The sequence below is a fragment of the Lissotriton helveticus genome, chromosome 1_1, assembly GCF_964261635.1.
Source record: "Lissotriton helveticus chromosome 1_1, aLisHel1.1, whole genome shotgun sequence".
NCBI classification, from domain to species: Eukaryota; Metazoa; Chordata; class Amphibia; order Caudata; family Salamandridae; genus Lissotriton; species Lissotriton helveticus.
The window spans coordinates 74,940,861-74,950,735 of NC_136057.1; positions in this window are offsets into that span (position 1 = coordinate 74,940,861).

The window sequence follows — 9,875 nt, forward strand, 5'->3', positions numbered from 1 at the left end:
GAGCAGCGTGGTTGCACTAGTACCAGTTTGGCCACCATGGTCTGTACTCTCTGCAATCTCTCAACCAGATATTGCGGGGATTCTAGTAACGGGGCATTACAATATACCATGTGCAACCAGTGTTATGGCCAGTCCTGGCTGGGAGTGTTAGCCCCCTATCCCCCCAGAAGTTCTGGTCTAGTGGCTTCCCTGCATCTGCCGATTATTATTATTTACATTTGTAGTGAGCTACTGTTACCAAAAGATGTCCTGGGGCTATTAACCATTTGCCGCCTGAAGGCAAATGAGAAACACACAGAAGGAGAAGGAGAACCAGCCGAATGGGGTCACCTTCAGAGCATTGAGAAAGGTTTTTATATCTTCCTAAAGGACAATAGATTCTTGGTGGAGTGAAGCAAAGGAGGGTGCAAGTCCCATAACTGTGCGGCCTGCACCAAAACAGACAACTCAAGCCTTCTTGAATTAGGGAACAATAAGCAGAGTGGCACAGGCCAAGAGGAGCATACAGGGTGAGGAGAGATGAGATGATGAGAGAGGACAGCAAGGGAGTGAGAGAATTTAATTGAAGAGGTCAGGGATGAGGAGAAATGTAAACTGCAGAAGAGAAGTGTGGACACGCAAGAAGTGAGTGTGAGCCAAAGGTGAGGGCTTCTGTTAGAACAAAGGGGAGATGTGAAAGATGAATGAGGGGACTGGAGAGGTCTAAGATACAAATATACAAAAAGTTGAATGGAGAGATGAGGTGAATGAGAAGTGCTGAAGGGCACGGGAGGGGGCGGGGCCAGACAAGACATGAGATAAATGCGAGACACTGTTAGAGATGAGGGCAGTGAAAAGACAGAATGGCAAGAGGTGATTAAAGGTGAAGTGAGAGGTTGAATGCAGAGAGTTCACAAGTTGTAAAAAGGGGTGAAAGAAAATGGCCTGCAAATTGAGAGAGGGCTCCGGGGTTCGGAGAGGAGAGAGGGATGGAAGAGAGGGGGTGAGAGGAAAGCGGTATAGGAAAATTGCTTAATTCTGCACAAGACTGCCAGGGTTTTAAGGGACCCCTGCTGCTCCCGGCCAGGGACAGGTGAGCTTCTAATATGGCAGCACGTATTCCTGCAGAGTGGAAGGCCCTTCAGAAATCTTTCTGTCGTTAATTGTTGTATTTTGGATATAAACAAGTACTGATGGGGTGAAATCTTTCCTCAGTGTTACTGTGTGCAATAAATTAATTTCAAAATAATTAAGCAATGCTAATCCAAAATATGCGGCATCACATAATATCATTTACATTTTCTTCCCACACAATTTAGTCAAGCCTGTCGCTTAATTTGGTCCTCAACTGCCTCATAATTCCAGTAGCCCTGCCTACAGGTTTAGAAGTTTTTGTCAGGAGGGGGTCCTTACACCTCAACATGTTGACAGGGGGGTCTCGGCATCCAAAAGTTTGAAGACCTCTGCTCTAGAGGAAAAGAATTGGATGTTACCTTTGTAAGAGGAAGCATTTGAGTCTGAGGATGTTCTTTTGGACACTGCTATGTAAAACGAGCGGGGAAAGGAGCCTCTATTGGATGGGGACTGAAGTGCTCCCATGGATTTTGCTACTTCAGTGTCCTTTTTCTTCTTTTTTAAGGCTTGGTCAACTACAGGACCAAACAGGTGTTCTTTGTCAAAGGGAGTATTCAAAATGGACTGTTGAACCTCAGGAAACCCCGAGATCCTAAGCCATGCACGCCTTCTAAGGAGAATGCTGGTATTGATCTCCCTAGCTGATATCCTAAGCCATGCACGCCTTCGGAGGAGAATGCTGGTATTGATCTCCCGAGCTGAGATCCTAAGCCATGCACGCCTTCGGAGGAGAATGCTGGTATTGATCTCCCGAGCTGAGATCCTAAGCCATGCACGCCTTCTAAGGAGAATGTTGGTATTGATCTCCCTAGCTGATATCCTAAGCCATGCACGCCTTCTAAGGAGAATGCTGGTATTGATCTCCGAGCTGAGACCCTAAGCCATGCACGCCTTCTGAGGAGAATGCTGGTATTGATCTCCCTAGCTGAGACCCTAAGCCATGCTCGCCTTCTAAGGAGAATATTGGTATTGATCTCCCGAGCTGAGACCCTAAGCCATGCACGCCTTCAGAAGAGAATGCTGGTATTGATCTCCCTAACTGAGACCCTAAGCCATGCTCGCCTTCTAAGGAGAATATTGGTATTGATCTCCCGAGCTGAGATCCTAAGCCATGCACGCCTTCTAAGGAGAATGCTGATATTGATCTCCCGAGCTGAGATCCTAAGCCATGCACGCCTTCTGAGGAGAATGCTGGTATTGATCTCCCGAGCTGAGATCCTAAGCCATGCACGCCTTCTGAGGAGAATGCTGGTATTGATCTCCCTAGCTGAGATCCTAAGCCATGCACGCCTTCTAAGGAGAATGCTGGTATTGATCTCCCTAGCTGAGACCCTAAGCCATGCTCGCCTTCTAAGGAGAATGCTGGTATTGATCTCCCGAGCTGAGATCCTAAGCCATGCACACCTTCTAAGGAGATATTGATCTCCCTAGCTGCGGTGTCTGCTGCGTCTAGAGCACATCTAATTGAGGAGTTAGAAATGAGTTTCCCCTCTTCAACTAACTGCTGTGCCTTAGTTTTGTGTGAGTCTAGGAGATATTGGAGCAGTTGCTCCATCTCATCCCAGTGTGCCCTGTCGTACTTAGCTAGTAGGCCGTGTATGTTTGCGATGCGTCAATGGGTAGCGGCTTGAACAGCTACTCATTTCCCGAGGCATCTGTAAGTGTGGATTCTTTATCTGGGGGAGGTGCATCCCCAGAGGTTTGCGAGTTAGCTCTTTTGCGAGCGTTGTAGAGAGTCAAGAGATAATTGTCCCTTAATAAACACAGGATCTGATGGTGAGGGTTCATATTTTTTATCTAACCTTGGAGTTAAAATGCATGCTCTGGCAGGATCTTTAAAGATATCATCTGCATGCCTCATCATGCCTTCAAGCATAGGGAGTGTTTGACTTGACCTGTGCGTAGACTCAAGTGTTTCAAATAGAAAGTCCTCCTCTAATGTCTCTTTATGTAATGATACCCCCATGATACTCTGCTGCTCTGGCAATGAGGTGTTCATAAGCCATATTATCATCTGGTGGTGATGGCTTTGCTGGGTAAAGGTCTGGCTCATTGTCTACCCGAGGTCAATGATGTAATCATTCCATGGGTCTGCAGGCAAATGAGTATCATCACCACCTTGTCCACATCTGGATCTGGATGTGGAGATCCCTGAGGTGTTATGTGTAAGGGCTCTTCAATTATTAACTGTGGAAAAGAAGGTGGAGGTAGGGAGGGTTGTGGAGCAGGATAAACATGGTTAGTAGCCATGTCCTTCTTCTTTAAGGGAATCCTATCAGAAATGTCCTCTCCAGGATGCTTGTGTTTCGCTGGATTTATGTCCAGTATCAGGATTAATTAAAATTTTCTTTTGTTTGGGATCCAATTTGGCCTTAAGAACGTCTAAAATTGGTTATGGAGGCTCAAGAACATTGTCCTCGGATTTCGGCTAGTCTATAGAATGTTTCGCCTCAGAAGCGAGATGGTGTTTCAAAGCGGAGGGTTTCGGCTCCAAACCAGATTTGTCCTGGAGCCTGATGATTTCGGATCCGAAGGTAATTTCTTCTGACTTGATCCGGAGCTGGAAGGCTTAACGGTTTGTTTTGGTGCCGAGCCGAGGGGCGTGACGTAGGAAACATTGTCTCGGTGCCGACTTTGGCCAGAAGGCAGAGGTGGTGCTGTAGCCTTATGAGTTTTAGAAGAGGATTTAGGGGGCAAGGGGTCTTCGGTACTCACAGCACCATGTCCCGAAGGCACATCTTGGGACTCCAGATAGATTTCGAGCTCGGAATCGGACTCTGGAATCGCCTCTTCTTCAACAGAGAACGCTTCTATCTCTTCTAGGTCAGATTCTTCTACAAATATATCCAGAGTGTTTTGAATGCTTTGGCTCTGCCTCTCTCGTCATCGAGCCTGATGATCGGGTGGAGTCCTATTAGACCGAAACAACTTACAAGCGTCGCAGTCTTCCTCCTTGTGCTCCGGAAAGAGACATAAGTTCCAAACTTGATGTAGGTCAGTGCGAGGGTACTTGGCGTGGTACCAAGGAAAGAAATGGAATGGAGTCCGTTCCATTTGTAGAAGGCTGGCCCTACGTAGCCCAACGGTTGCCCACAAGGTTTTCTATCAATAATGGAGAGTTTGTCGATCAATCTGAAATGCTGAGAACAAAGAAATGCATACTGAAACAATACTGTTGAGGGTAGAGTGTATTGCTGCGCACCGAGGGGAACCCGAGGGATTGTTTCGGAGCGCAGCAATACACATCCGAACCCGTTGGGGGTAAAACACAATCTAACAATGGAGTCAATACCCTTATGCACTATCACCGATAAGGTGGAGTACTGAATGGTTAGGCAATTTTTTATTTTCTTTGTTTTTGGGATCGTGTGATATTGTGAGATACCTACCGTATGATGTAAGTAAATAAATTACATTGCTATTATACGGTAAGGATGTGGGGGTGAGTGTATTTAGGGCCGAAGCCTTGCTGATTATATGCAGAATAACAGGTCTGGGAGGTCACTACTGACTAGGGCAGTTTAGCAGCTGCACAGGCCTTGGGCATTGATCCTATTGAGTATAATATGTGACTGGCCACTGGTGACTGGAGTTGGCTAGCAACAACGCTGGCCTCTGGTATTCATGACAAGCAGGGTAACAATGCATGTCAATATTGACTGGAACTGGTTGGCAGTAGAGTTAACCTCTGGTTTTGAATATTTGCAGGATATAAGGTATAAAGGTCACTACTGACTGGAGTTACTTAGCAGGATAATAGGTCTCAGGGGGGCCAATACTGATTGAAGCTGGTTAGTATGATCACTAGTACCAAGGTGCTACTAATGACTCAAGTTGGCTAGAATGATAACAGGTCCCAGGGGCCAGTACTAACAGGAGCTGACTAGTAGGCTTACATACAGGCCCACGGGGCCACTACTGACTGGAGCTGGCTAAAAGAATAACAGGCCCAAGGGTGGTGGGGGTGCGAGTGGCACCAGTGACCGGAGTTGGCTAGAAGCAATGACGACCTTTGGTATTGATTAAATGCAGGATTCCAGGTCACAGGGGGCACTGCTGAATACAGCTGGCTAGCAGCAGTGGTTTGCCTCTGGGAAGAAGGAATTGAGAAAGCATAACTGGATATACTGGTTTTGTTAATACCGATAATTGGTTACACATGAATGCCACAACGTGCATTGATATATTACATTACCAAATTACAATGCTCTTATATTAATTTGACGTGTCTGTTCGCCTTAATATGCCTGCAAAGTTACATGATTCTATTAGAGCCCAGAACCATTTTATTTAGTGATGTCCATCAGCACACTTTCCTGCATCTTGTAGTAAATTGAATATTGACAAACAGAAGTGTTATTTCCAGAAACAGTGAATTCTGCAGCTTGTCTGTGTATCTTTGATCTGCACCTCACGGACTCCTCACATTCCTCTCGAGAGAAGATCCTGCCTCCTACTCATTAGTGTTGCTTCAGTAACTGTTTCTATCATGTGTTCATGTTTCATTGACTTGTATTAGGAGAAAAGTGTATAAAAATACATTGTGTAGCATTAGCATTATATACTCCAACTTGCTTTAGGGTGGATGCTCTCGTCCATTGCAAAGACAATTGTCACTTGGTAGTTTGCTTGGCCTTTTGCTATTCTTGCATTAAATTTATGATAGATTTGTTGGACTCCAGGTGTGTTGTGTTTTATTTTACATATCATAAGAGATGATGAAAAAATGACAGTCCAGTATACACATTCTTCATATAAATCAACTCACAGTATACTGTTCCGGAGGTTCAGTCCCACAGACATTATCTCTAACTGAACACAGGCACCCTAGGAAGCATGTGCTTTTCAAACCAGTTGCCCTCTGATGCGGCGTCCTCGCTATTGGATAAGTCAATATGTCCTGAATTTTAGAAGGGTTACCATAACTAGTGCACTCTGTTAGAGAATGCTCACCTGTGGCAGTAAGATGTTAATAGGCACCTTATCCCCTATGCACGGTGCAGGGCTTTGAGTTACAGAGGTCCTCACGCTGTGGAGAAGATTAGGTCACATTTACCCATTTACCCATATTTGGTCCTGATGAAATGCCAACAGATTGCTCCATGACTACACAAGGCATGAAAAAAGTTGACCTGAAGTATAGACCCGAGCTTACCAGCAGATCCATAGGTGATCGATACTTTCACGGAGTGATAGGGGCCATTAGTTCCTCAATTTCTCTGCCGCTGTTTTTAATCTCAACATGGACCAGGAAGATCACATGAACTATATTGCGGCAACTGGTCGATAGTTGATCTTATATTCAGACTTCACCAATCTCACATCTTATGACACAACATCTTCTGTCCTACTATGCTCATCCGGCGTACTTATTAAAAGATCTCCAACAAAGTGCCCTCTTGTGGTACCCACCAGCCCTTGTAGCGCCGGCCTGGTGAGAAGTATAGCCCAATGATGAAGCATGTCACCTTCAGGTGAGTGAACGCAACTTGTCTTAAAAGCACATGCTTCCTAGAGTGTCTGCGTTCAGTTACAGATAATGTCGCTGGGACTGAACCCGCGGAACAGTATACTGTGATTTGACGGTTTTATTTTAACAAATGTACATAGCAGATATTGGCCCTTCCTTGTTTCACAAAAATGATCGGATACCTGCCTCAGAGCGCACTTCTTACAGACGAGTATGGGGTTATCATGTTGCTGCTACAAGCTCCTTACCTGTGCAAGTTATCGGGAACGATGCAGGGGCAGACCCTAACTAGCCACATGTGGAGATCAATGACAAATACTGAAGAATGAACAGAGCTTCCAAGCTGGTGACCATTACTTAATTGACCCTGAAAATAAAAGACACCTTTTTAGTATTCTGGTGACTCATGACCATAAAAAACAAAGGTTATACATTCAATATTATGTCAAATACTTAAAAAATGGAACTGGATGTGCTGAATCGATGTTGCCCCAGGTCATGCGTGACACCTTCCACCACTATTGCTTATGGGACTTGTAGTTTTGTTTTTCTCATTAAAAGGATGGGTTCTAAAGTCCCAGTGTTCTAAGCGATGTTAGTTAAAATCAGAGGCCTGAGTGAGGGTGAAAGCATGACACTGCTCTGCTTAGCAGTGAGATGAGTGACAGTTCCCCAGCCCTTCCGTTCTTTGACAGACAGAGGCTCGTTGGCCGTTCATATTTTCTTGCAACGAGAAAGAAACCTGTATTGCAGCTTGGGTCAACTGAAGAGATAAAACGCTTGGGCGTGTTTCATTAACTACTGACAAACATGAACAATCAAGAACATGAGTTTCTGGAAAACTATCAAGCACCCAATCAGAATCAGCCGCCCTTCAGACCCAGGAATTCTTGAGGCTTTGGAGAGAATGAATTGCACGGGGTATAAGAGGAACACTACATCGAATCAAAGCTCACTTCTCAGGGATGTACTGAAATTCCAGCCTCATGGCACACTTAGCCAGCTCTTCACCTCCTCCTCCTCAAACTGTTGACCAGCTATCAGGGCAAATGAGCCTGCAGCAAAGCATCGCTGGCTTGGTTCAACACCGGACCAGGCAACGTGGTCAACTCCATACTCCTCCAATTCAGCAAGCACTCTGGTCGAGCCAGTCCTAACCCCACCTGAATGTTCCCCATCACAACTATTTTAATGGTACTAAGTTATGTTTCTGCTAATGTAGGAGTCAAAAAGTGAAAGATTTTACTAGGAAGTACTGAAAGATAAATCATGAAGTTTTTCAATTTTTCTGAGTCTGCCACAGTACACAGGAGCATTATTTCTCTACTGTAGCAAATCATGTATGTGCCCTGTAGAAAGCTTGTTTGAATGAAACATGGAATTTATTGCAGCCAAAAATCCATACAACAACATAGAGTGTAAGCCAAAAATCTATGCAACATCATAGCAGAGTGCAAGATAACTTGTGTTATTATTCCAGTAGAACGAAATGCCATTCCTAATGTGTACGTCATTTTAAAGACAAACCCAGAAAAATGTATGGTCAGTGTTGTTCTTCTGCCAGTTAAAAGACAATCTCCATTAATGTGTCAGGAATTAAAACACTATGAGAAACCCTACTCTATGGCAGGGTGCTGCCTACCACTATATTGCAGGTTACTTCCAACATAATCTGATTTATACATACATACTCCAGGGTGCTGCCAGCTATCGGGTCTGCACACAGCAGTCTGGAGCCACTCAGGAAGGATAAAAGCTCTTCATTTCATCTTAAGCCCTTAGGTTACATTCACAGCCTGATGGGTCCGTAGAACTTTATCCTCGCTCTAACTGCGCCGAGCAGATAGACGTAGCCCAACATAGTCTGTGTTGTGTGCTGGGTGACGCCTGGCATCTTATTATCGTTGGCGGATGGATGAAGCTCTGATAAGAGCTACTACAAGAAGAGCAGAGAAACAGGACCACAGATCGCCACAGAGTGATAACTGCCCAAAAGCTGAAGAAAGAACTCTGGAACAGCAAACCTCCTACACCCTGGAGAGTCTCCAGAGTAAGCAAATGATGGTAATGAAATGCAAACTGCAGCATTAAGGTCACTGTAACACTGGGCAGGGGACGGGAGGAAAAGAACCGGATAATGTTGAGTGGTGGCGTAGTGAACTGATATACTCCCCCTCTCTGCCTCATTATCAGCATGACTGGAACAGGGGAAAAGCCTGTTCCTGGGAACTAGCCGATGAATTGGATGATGGCCCCTTTAACTGGAAGACACACGAGTACGTAGCTCCGCCCCCTGATGACGACGCGTGATTCCTAGTGGGTAAAAACGCGGAAGAAGATGTCCTGGCGTGTGACATCACCGACTGAGGATTGAGAGTGGGAGAGCGGCACGGAGGAGCAGAGAACGGAGCTTTTGGAGGCTAACCCGAGGACGAAAGGAGTAAGCCAGGAGGCCACCGGATGCGTGAATCGCTGTGCCACACTCCCGAGGGAGGAGTGTGGCTACAACAGGTACGGCAGCGTTTGGAGGGCTGGGTAGGAAGACGGGGTTCTTCTAAACCGTAGCCGCGTGTGTGCCAGAATATCTGCCCAACCTTTCTTTGTCCTCACCATGTAAATATACCCCTCTTCACCAGTAATCACGCCTCTGCACCCTCGCACATTTAATAAAGTGTTTAGCACCTTAGCACGGATGTCCCCTGCACTTGCCCGGTTCCCTGTGGGAGAGTCCAGATAGAGTACATATCCTGACGATCTGTACCTGTTTCTTTTCCCTGGCGGAGTCCAACGAGGAGTTAGGAAGAATGAAACATCCCCTGAAGTCTGCTTCTTAACCATCTGGAAACAAGACCATAACCAGACACCATCACGGACCCCAGAGCTTTTCAGAGAGACACCCTGACAACCCGCCATAAAAAGACGTTTTCCAAAATAAAACTTACCTACCCCGAACTGGTCTTAGGTCTCTTCTTGATCCCATGCCACAACTGGTGTCAGAAGTGGGATATCCCCCTTCCATCCCGCAATAGAAGATGGACCAAATCATACAACACCTTGTCCAGTAGCGCTATATAAAACCTTTTAAATAAATAAATAAATAAATAAAGGGACAAGAAAAGTTAGAATGGGCCGTAGAAAGACGAATGATGTCGGCTCAAGCAGAAAGGGAAGTTTTCAAGAACCCCATTACGGCCCAAATCGAAGGCTTAAATAAGGCGGTGCAACAACCCAGTGCTTTACCCGAACGAAGAGCCACCCCGACGCATCCCTCAGGAGTATCATTACAAAAATA